Source organism: Canis aureus, chromosome 20 (genome assembly GCF_053574225.1).
Source record: "Canis aureus isolate CA01 chromosome 20, VMU_Caureus_v.1.0, whole genome shotgun sequence".
NCBI classification, from domain to species: Eukaryota; Metazoa; Chordata; class Mammalia; order Carnivora; family Canidae; genus Canis; species Canis aureus.
In genome coordinates this window covers 35,235,990-35,246,568 of record NC_135630.1, presented here as the reverse complement: position 1 = coordinate 35,246,568, position 10,579 = coordinate 35,235,990, and the positions used below count along the sequence as shown (strand labels likewise).

Genomic DNA, 10,579 nt, shown 5'->3' with positions numbered 1-10,579 from the left:
GGAGCCCGATGTGGGATTCGATCCCAGGTCTCCAGGATCGCGCCCTGGGCCAAAGGCAGGCGCCAAACCGCTGCGCCACCCAGGGATCCCAACAATACAAGTATTTGGAGTTGAGAGGAGGGCAGGCAAGTCCAGCCTTCTGAAATACTGGGCTGTCTAAATAAAGGATAAGGCTACAGGTATTTAAAGGGTTTTTAAAAACAAGTTATAATTGGTATGTTGACTATTCTCTCCTGTGGCAAACCATCAGCTTCTTCCCATGACCAGCATACCTACAAGGGTCATTACAAGTCTGCCGGCACCAGGATGCTAAAATCAGAGGTAAAAGGAATCAGCAACTCACAGGAAGAGGCTCAAGGTTTCATTTACGATAGGGCTTAGTGTCAGACAAGGTGTTCTTGTGTTCTGTGGTTTCTCTAGGGACAAAACTTTTTCCTCTGACTGCAGCAATAATGTGTTCCTATGGTTTCTTTACTCTGAACCCTAGCAAAAGAGCCTGACAAGCCAATCGCCTTTTGTCTCCCTGGAGCAAAGCCCAGTGCTGGACAAAGCACAGAAACCCAGCAGACAGTCTACCTGCAGGACTGAGCATATTCTAAATACACATTTGCTGACAGGGAGTTCTTCCCAGGGCCAGGGAGGGGGAGATGAGTCAGGGCCAAGCATGCAGCACACAGCTTTGGAGAAAGCACTCAGTATATCTGGTTCCCCTCCCTTGCCCTGTGTTCTGCCTTTCATTGAGCTCTCTAGTCACCCAGCAAAGAATAAATAACTCCAAAGCCAGAAGACAACTGCAATGCTCCAACACCAAGGGAGCCCTTTTTTTTCTCTCCACAAAAAAACACAACTGGTTACATTATGGAACAGCTCTACCCAACACTTTCAAATAAATGCAATTTGGAAACTTCAGCTTTGGAGCTATCCCAAAGTCTTCAATTATTTATGAGGAGATCAAACACAGAAATACAATAGGCAGGTTCTGTTTAAGCTGGGCTTTTGTCCTCTGGGCTTTTGTTACTGCTCAATTTTTTTAAGTTCTATCTTTCAGCGATGCAGCTGGATACAGGAAAGCCTCCCTGCCTTTGTCTGACTCTGTTTTCTTCCATCAGGAAAGGGAGTCACCAGCCCCTTCTGGTCTCTATAGCTTCATCTGTACAATGACTGTGTGATGGTTTGCTGGAAATGCCTACATCACAGCACAAAAAAGGAGGCAGGTAAAAGCAATGTGATTTTATCAAAGAGAGCACATAACAGTTTGAAGAAGAGGCGGGAAAAGTCTGCAGAAACCTCTCTTGTGGGTTAAGCCCCTCCTCTTCTGATCCAGAAGTTCATTCATGCTGTCAAACACACAATGCACGGTGGCCTTGCCAAAAATTAAAAACATTACACATGCCTACACACTTAATGAATTCACTTATGAAAAATAAACCAACTTGTTCCAGACCAGAAAGCTTAAAGGCAGGATGGAGAAATCAAAATAAATTTGTTGTTCTAATCCCTTCTAACTTCCAGCACCTTGGAAAACAAAAAAAGCCCCTCAAATCGGGAATAAATTCTCAGCTCCAAGGAAGCAAGCTTTTTCTGTACTACTTCCTACTCAATCTAATTCTGATTTCTAACCTCAGAAGTACACAAGACTACATTTGATAGAATAAGAGAAAGAGTGAGGGATGAAAATACAAGTTCATGACGGAGTCATTTCAAATGAGGGATTCACTGGCCAGTCAAGGATAAGTGCTAGAAAACAGAAGAGAAAAGCTAACATTAATCCATTCCTCCAGACATGCTCCAACAGGACTGCCACCACCATGCTCTACCTGACACCCTGTCACTTTCTCTCTCTAGCCTACCACTGGATGATCTCCTATCATGAACCGAAAAGTGCTGTGGCTTCTGTAATTAGGGCTTCTCCCTAACTCAACACCGCTGAAGAGGAATTACCAAAGGTTTTGGTCAGAAAAGGCCTCGGACATGATCCTGTGTGTAATGTTTCCATCTCAGTGACAGCATTGTTGCCCAAACTCGGACCCAAGTCTGAGTGGCTCTAATGGCCAGTTCTTTCAATGGCATAGTTTTCTTCCCCGGGGGTAGAGAAAAGTAGGAATCAGAGCTCAAAGACACGCCAGGTGAAGACAGGAAACCAAGCATACATTTTGCCAACCTTTCTTCCTGATGACCCATGAAAATGATAGTATAGAAGCACAGAGAATTCTCTCCAAAATAACATGGACAATTGGGGTGGGGGGGGGGATAACTCAACTGGCCATGTAAATGGTATCGTTCCATTCTAGAAGAGGGGGAGCCACACCCTAGATTGCTCCAGGGGAGCTGTAGCAGGGATGAAAAGCTCACCCACTAGATCTTAAATAGGCTCAGGGCTTCTGTGAGGAGCCGTGAGGCACGAAGGGACGTTGAGACACAAAGGATGTTGAGACAAGTAGGGGAACGCAGGTAGACAAGGGGCTGCCAAAGCAAGAGTAGGGAAGGTGTGTAAACAGATAAGGCAGGCAGGAAAGGAGCATCTAGAACCAGGCCAGGCTGGGCCCCCTTTGCAAATTAGGGTCAATTCTGTGATAATCCTCTGGCAAGTGCTTACATGTTTGCCTGGTAAGGTAAGGGAACCAAATAATTTATCATCTTCACTGGGGAATTTTGAGGTTCAAAGACAGTGCTGCTTGGATCCCTTGGTGGCTCAGCGGTTTAGCGCTTACCTTCAGCCCAGGGCGTGATCCTAGAGTCCTGGGATTGAGTCCAGCATCAGGCTCACTGCATGGAGCCTGCTTCTCCCTCTGCCTGTGTCTCTGCCTCCCTCTCTCTCTCTCTCTCTCTCTCTCTCTCTCATGAATAAATAAATAAAATCTTTTTAAAAAACAAACAGAGTGCTGCTAGAAATTATACCAGGACAACAGGCATAAATTGGGACATCCCAAGCAAAAAGGACACACAGTCTCTGTAGGCAGGAGTCCCTCAGGGTCAGGAACCATGTCTTACTCTGCTCTGTATTCGCAAGACCAAACAGGCTCTCAGTAAATGACGACTGCACAACCAATATGACTACTTTCTTCAATTCTAAATTTGCCAAAAGCAACTTGCCTATTGTTGCTACCAGGCCTCCTTGCTGCAAACTCCAGAGGAGGCCCTGCCATGCCCTACATAGCAGGTGCGCTCCTCTAAAAGGAGAGACACGTTGTTTTTATTATTCAAGTATGGTCAACATACAAGGTTATATTAATTTCAGGCATCCACCATAGTGACTTGACAATTGTATACATTACTCAATGCTCATCTGTCACGATACCTTATTGCAACAGTACTGACTCTTTTCTGTGGCTCATTTATTTTATAACTGGAAGTTTATACCTATTAATCCCCTTTACATGTTTTGCCCAACCTCCCACCCACCTCCAGCAACACCAGAGTGGTACAGTCTGCTCTCTGTACTTTAGAGTCTGTTTTTACAGACTGTTTTATCTTGAAGAGTCCACATATAAGTGAAATCATAAGGGCATTTGCCTTTCTTTGCCTGACTTACTTCACTTTTTTTTTTGTAAGATTTATTTCAGAGAGAGCACACAAGGGGGAGGAGGAGAGAGGGAGAGGGAGAAGCAGACTCTCCACTGAGCACTGAGCCAGACAGACAGACACTTGACAGACGCTTAACCAACTGAGCCACCCAGACGACCTTTCACTTATTTTAATTAAAAAAGCAAAGGAAAAAAAAAAGAAAAAAGAAATAAAAAAGCAAAAAAACTCTCTACATCATCTTTGAAATGAACCTCCTCCATATCCACAGCCAACCAAAACTTTGCCCTAACACTACTTGCCCACTGAACTCACTGTGACCTTCCACATTCATCCTGTTTGAGGCCGGGAAAGGCTGTCAGAGTCCCAGGAGCCGCAGTGACAGCTGATGCCCCATGCCCAAGGCCCAGAGCCTTTTTTCAGCAGTGTCACTCCACCTTTGGCCACTCTCTGACTTAGTAACTCCAAACAAAGGTCATCAGTTGTGATCTGCATGCTCGGGTTGAAGTGTTTATGGCAGTATAGAGAGTCACAACACACACAATAAAGGAGGAAGATTCTAAAACGTGTTCTAAGTCTTTTCTTTCCCTTTTTGGGTTGGTTTGCTATAAGTCGTCCACCGGGAAGGTTAAATAGGAGCCCTGGAATCAGATATTTTTCTAAGGAGAAAACATTGAGAAAAACAAGTGAAGATTTTTGCAGGGGGGTTTCAAGGAATGCCAGAAACAAGCTTTTGGGAAGAGTTTGCATGGGGCTCCAGGCCTGCACTTCTCTTGGAGATTGACAGCTGTGAGTCCTATTAATGGATCTTAGCACTCGTCTTAGATTTCACTGGTTTAATCCAAGCTACCAAATAATTGAGACCAGCCCATAAACTATTCAGGTGCCCCTGAAGCAATTGTTTCAAAGTACTCCTGCAATGGGGGGCTAGGGAGTCAGGGGTGCAAGATGAGAAATGGAGAGGGAACCACTGGAACTTCTGGCCAGGTCTTGAAAAGCCTTGCATTTCTTGGGTGGCACTATCAGATCAACATGCTAAAGGTGTAATATGAATTCTCATTTTTATAAATCCTCAAATAATTTATTGAACAACCCGATTACACTGCAGTGTAACACTGTCCAGACTCCATTATACTTTGTGTTTAAAAAAACTAGTATCATAAATGTAAATATTTCACGGAAATGATCTGAGCATCTTTCTTTTCCTGAAAGGCTGTGTTTCCAAGTAAGACTACAACAGCTAAAAGAGAATTATTGTTTAGCAGCATAATGCCTCTGTCTGCAAACAGGACTTCCTTAGGTCAGGGAGATTCAAAGTCCCAAAAACAGTAGACACTGTAAAGAAAATGAAATCATTTTAGTGAGGATTTTACTCAGCCCTATTGTCTGCTCAGACGGCATTTAATGGTTCACATTATTCCCCAATATCCCCCTCACATTCTAACAATCCACTCCCAACCTCACTACCTCTCATCACACTGGACTATCTTCTGGTAACCTCCTATTTATCCCAAGTCAGCTCAGACGCCATCACAATTTTCTAATTTTCCAAAGAACAGTCTAGGAATCTGTTCAAAAATCTTCAGTGCTTTGGGGAGTCTGGGTGGCTCAGTCAGTTAAGCCTTTGGCTCAGGTCATGATCCCAGGGTTCTAGGATGGAGCCCCATATGGGGCTCCCTTCTCAGCAGGGAGGAGTCTGCTTGTCCCTCTCCCTCTGCCCCTTCCCCCTTTTCCTGCACGCTCTCCTCTGTCAAATAAATAAATAAAATCTTTGAATGAATGAATGAATGAATGAATGAAAAAGAAAGAAAGATAGATCTTCAGTGATTCCTCAGAGTCTGTTAAAAAATGTTTTACTGCCCTGGCATGGCATCCACACTCTCTAAGGTCTGGCCCCAATCTATCTTTCTAGAAAGCACAGTTTAGGTGAAGGGGTTTGGGTTCTGAACCCAGATGGCCCAGTTTCAGACACCAGCCCTACCATTCATCTTCACTTACTAAAGAGGAATTACAGCAGAAACTAATAAAGATGGTCATGAGAATTAAATGCTGATCTGCTTAAAAGAGCTCAGCACAATGCCAGATACATGGAGCTGTTCAGTAAACGTGAGCTATTCTCATTATTCCCAGCCTCCCCCATTCACTGAACAAATATTTGAGTACTACCGTAGGCTAGGCCATGTGCTAAGTGCCAGGCTTACAGAGAGAACCAAACACAATCGTGCCCTCCTGGAGCTTTTCCATGGATGGATGGAGCAGGGCAGTGCCCACAATCCTACTAGACCAGCCCAGTGAGAGTGGGATCTTCCCACTCTTCCCCAAGCTCTACCCACCACCGCTTTGCTCAGACACTGTTTCCCCTTTCAATGTGCACTTCTCCCTGCCAAACCCTGCCCATCTTTTAAGATTCAGGCCTCCCAGGTCACTCCTTCTGGGAAACCTCTGTCTGTCTCCTCCCACAGAAAGGAAACATGCAGTCAAGCATTGTTTGCAACAGGTCAGTTACAACATAGAATACAAGGTCCTTGTATACAAACCACATCCACTCTGTTATAATCCTGTCTGGAGGCAGAAAATCCTTTTTCTCTCCTCCAACTGGCACTTCTCAAAAAAAAAAAAAAAACTGGGAAATGAGCAAAGAAATCTCTAATTTAATTATCTATAGTCATCTGTGATCAAGTCAGGGAACCTAAAGAGAAATGTGGACAGTAAAAAGGTATTAGGAAAGACGAGAAATATTTTCCGAGGCCCACAACACCCAGAGTTCAAGGATTATGACTAAGAGTTACAATGCCTCCTTCTTCCCATGACTACCTTTGTTTTCTTAGATGGGGTTGGTAAACTGGAAAAGTTTCCATGAACTGATGTACTTCTAAGACTTGCCTGCTTTCACACCAGGGTAACAAAAAAAAAAAAAAGAGAGAGAGAGGAAGACTAAGGCCTTCCTTTTCTTTGTAGTAAATGCTCGCTGAAAGCCGAGAGGGAGAAAGGCCCAGTACAGAACAGAAGGATTTATACACCTGTCCAGTGGACTTCAGACTGATGTGGAACATGCTCTCAGGCTCATGGCCAACTGGCAACAGGAGAGAGATGGCTCATAAAGCACAGCCTGAATCTGTTCAAGTACAGTCTCTGCCCAATAGGCTCAGAAAGTCCCAGCTTCCCTCCCTCATGGGACCCTGAGGGCAACTGTGACCAATGTAACAGAGCGGGGTTGTCCTGGCCTTCAGAGCCTCTGGACCCTCATGCTGGGACAGTACAATCAAATACCAAATGACCCGTAGAAAACTCCAAGTGCCTTTGACTTCAGATAAGGAACATGCTGTGTTCTAGACAGGTGGGATAACACAAGAAAGAAACATTTGTTTAATAATCATAACACACAGTTAGGGAAGGCTTCCCAGCACCAAGCAAGTTAACAGGCTCACAGGAGAATGAAAGGATGAGCCTACCTGGAGAGAGGATATTCTAGTTAGCTGAAGCTGATTGCAATTATCTGAACTTCCCATGTAGTTCATGGGAAGCTCACAAAATGTACTAGACATGTATATTACAGAGAATATTCTGGGATTTAGCCTTTCATGGTGTCTCAGGTTCATCATTAAAATGCAGTCGTTGTGACAAAGCCCAAGAATTTCTTCCCAGGATCCTACAAGGCTCAACAACAAATCAGAGGAAGCCTTCTGAAACTGTCAGGTCCCTGGCTGTCTCCTCCTACCTCCACTTGCTGCTGAGACACTGGAGGCAAAACCTTCTCTGCAAGTTTGCTTGAGGAGGTGGCAGATTTTGGAGGCGCAGAGCTGATAAAGCAATCTCTAGCAGTCCTGAGATGGTGTCATGTATCCTTAGGGGACTGGTTTCTGGGCCTTCCAGAGATACAACTGTCCAACCTCTCATTATGTTCATTTACTCAATAAATAATTGAGTGGCCACCACATCCCAATTACTGTTTTAGGAAATGGAGATTCTATAGTTAAACAAAACAGGTAAGGGCTCTGCCATCAGGAAACACACAGTGCAGGGGTTGGGGGAACTTTAGCTAGGGTTAAAGTAATGGCTGAGGATGGAAACTACTTAGGGAAGTCTAGAGAAGGCTGAATGACAAGATATAGGTCACAACACAAAGATCTGGGGGAAAGCGGACCTGCCATCAGAAAGGCCTTAAAAGCATGCTCTAAAGACAGAGAGGCCAGGGTGGCTGGAGCAGCAAAATATAAGGCAGCAGGACGGGAGTAAGAAGGCTAAGAGACCAAGAGGGCCAGGCCATGGGTACAGGATCATTTACACTATGAGGTCAAGTTTCAGTTTTATTCTAAGTATAATGGGAAGGCACAGGAGACAGGCTTAGAAATCTGAATTACGATTTTAAAAGATTACTCACAATGTTGTATACACTGGAGGCTCACTATAGCCAATCTTGGGGTTTTTTGTTGTTGGTTTTTTTTTTTTTGTTTTTTTTTTTTTGGCCAATCTTGTTTTGAAATCTGAAACTGTGTTGACATGACAATACTGTATAGTACTTAAGAATGCAGATTCCGGATCCAAACTGTGACACTTACTGTGTAACTTTGGGCAAATTATTCCTTCTGTATGCCCCAGTTTCCTTATATGCAAAATGGAGACATATATGAATAGCTAATAATTATTGTTTTTCAGTTTTAGGGGCAAAGGCAAAACAAAACAAAACAAAACATAAAAGGTATCAAGTGTGTAAAGTCACTAATAATGGAAGCACTGATGCCCAAGCCACCTCTAGCCTATGTCTCTATATGTTCTCTCTGAAAGAGGAAATGGATGGCATAGTCTTGTTCACAAAGTGAAAAGTGTCCCTCTTTTTCATTTTTGGAAGCTGCTACTATGATGGGGGAAGGAGTATGCGCAAAATATAAACTAGAGTTTAACATACCATGCTAAGACGTTGTTTCTTAAAGATAAAGACAATCTTCCCTTGGCTAGGAAAGGTTTTCCTTCTCTGCATGAAAAATAGCTCTGTTGCTAGTTATTCATGTTGAGCATTTGAGCAACATGATAGAGTCCCACATGCCTGACTGTTCATTTTCTAACAGCTGCAGACAGAATCTAATGAACTCTTAATGATCCAAGAGGCTTCCAGCCTGCCAGGCATCCTCTGTCACAGAGCATACATAGTTTTGAGTATAATCACAAAGCCCAGCTTCCCCCTTCCAAGGAGGGGTGGGGTGAGTATTTCACTGTCTTTTATAACGTCAAAACTATACTTCATATTTCTAGATTTCCTTCACTGGAATCTTACATGATATGACACTCATGATTTTTTTATTTGGAATTTTCTGAGAAACAAATCACAATTTAAAATCAAGTCCTTAAATTACTACAAAGGTTAGGATGGATGCCAAGGCATTCATCCAACTAACTCATTTTCCGAATTTATTGGATAGGAAGGAAACAAGGAATATTCCTGGCTGATTCCCAGGTGTCTGTTCCCACTGCCTACACCCCCCCGCCCCCACTTTATCCTCCTAAGAGACAAAAGTCACCCATGGGATTTGGGAGGCCCATCAGAATCCTCCTGCCTTATAGGAAGCATTTCTACAAATTCATCCCAAAGTTAGCCCCTCTCATTAAACTATACTATATTAGGATACAGCCATAAGACAGGAAGTTGTCACAGTGGTATGTATTCAATGACAAGGCAGATTAAACAGAAAATACAAACAAAAAAGAAAAAGCCATCTCAAATACAGGAACTACATATTACACAGCTGAATATTATTAAATAAGCCATTATTATCTGCTGGGTCCTACTGTGCAAACAAGGCAATCGGAGACACCCCTTGACAGATAAAAATGTGGCCCTCACCTGCAAAAATATCGACAATATGGTTGAAACAAGTAGGCGAATGGACACAATATGTGGCAAAACATTGGTAAAAGTGATGTGTGGTCTAAGTGCTATGGAAGTACCAGCATTCATAGAAATATTCTCAACTGGGGAAAATCAGCATAGGCTTTATAGAGGTCGCAGCATTTAACCCAAGCCTTCAACCACGTAAAGGAGCTCGACAAGGACAAGAACAGGCAATCCACATAAAGCAAACAGAATGGAGGCAGGGGGGATAGCGTGGACACGGTATGGAGGCGAACAGGGTGGAAGAAAAGCAAAGAACGGTATGTCAGGGACAAAAATATTACAAGGCTTTGAACATCATGCTTTCTTCTGCAGGCAGCAGAGAACTCCAGGCTTCTGAACAAGTAGGGACACAACAGCTGTGTGTTTTAGAAAGCGTGCTTGGCCCAGACAGGGAAACCAGTTGGAAAGCTCCTTCAACAGGCTAGGGAAGGGAAAAGTGTGTCTGATTCCTGTGTTAGAGAGAGACTACAAAAAAAGAAAATAAAAGGTTAGGAGGATACTTGGATAAAATAACCCCTGACATTTTCTTTATGCTTTTCTGCTATTTTCAAGCAAACACATATTCTTAAGTAGTGGGAAATACAGAAGAATTACTTCAGAAGGAACACTGCTATAATGTATTGACAACTGGATTGTGTGTTGAGGGAGGGGACATTAGAGACATAAGGTGTTAAGAATTAGTCCGAGACCAGGGCGTCTGGGAGGCTCAGTGGGTTAAGCATCTGCCTTTGGTTCAGGTCATAATCCCAGCATCCTGGACCAAGCCCTGAGTCAGGCTCCCTGCTTAGCAGGGAGGTCTGCTTCTCCCTCTGCCTCTCCCTTGGCCCCTCTCTGCCACCAGCCACCCCCACCTCGTAGGCATGAGCATGAGCACTCTCTCTCTCTCAAAAATCATTTAAAAAGAGGGGGAGGGGGCGCCTGGGTGGCTCAGTCAGTTAAGCATCAGCCTTTGGCTCAGGTCACGATCCCGGAGTCCTGGGATCAAGCCCCACATCGGGCTCCCTCCTCTGTGGGGAGTCTGCTTCTCCCTCTGCCCCTCTCCCTGCTTATTCTCTGTTTACCTCAAATGAATAAATAAAATCTTAAAAAAAAAAAAAAAAAGAATCAGACCTCCACTGATGATGTCTAGTTATGCCTCCAACCCAAACAGAAACAGGAGGAAAGAAA

General features: G+C 43.8%; 1 protein-coding gene across 12 annotated transcripts in view; it reads right to left on the bottom strand.

Moving 5' to 3' along the window:
* CLASP1 (cytoplasmic linker associated protein 1) overlaps positions 1 to 10,579 on the bottom strand; it is a 266,298-nt gene that overhangs the window by 195,822 nt on the left and 59,897 nt on the right. The window lies entirely within an intron of this gene.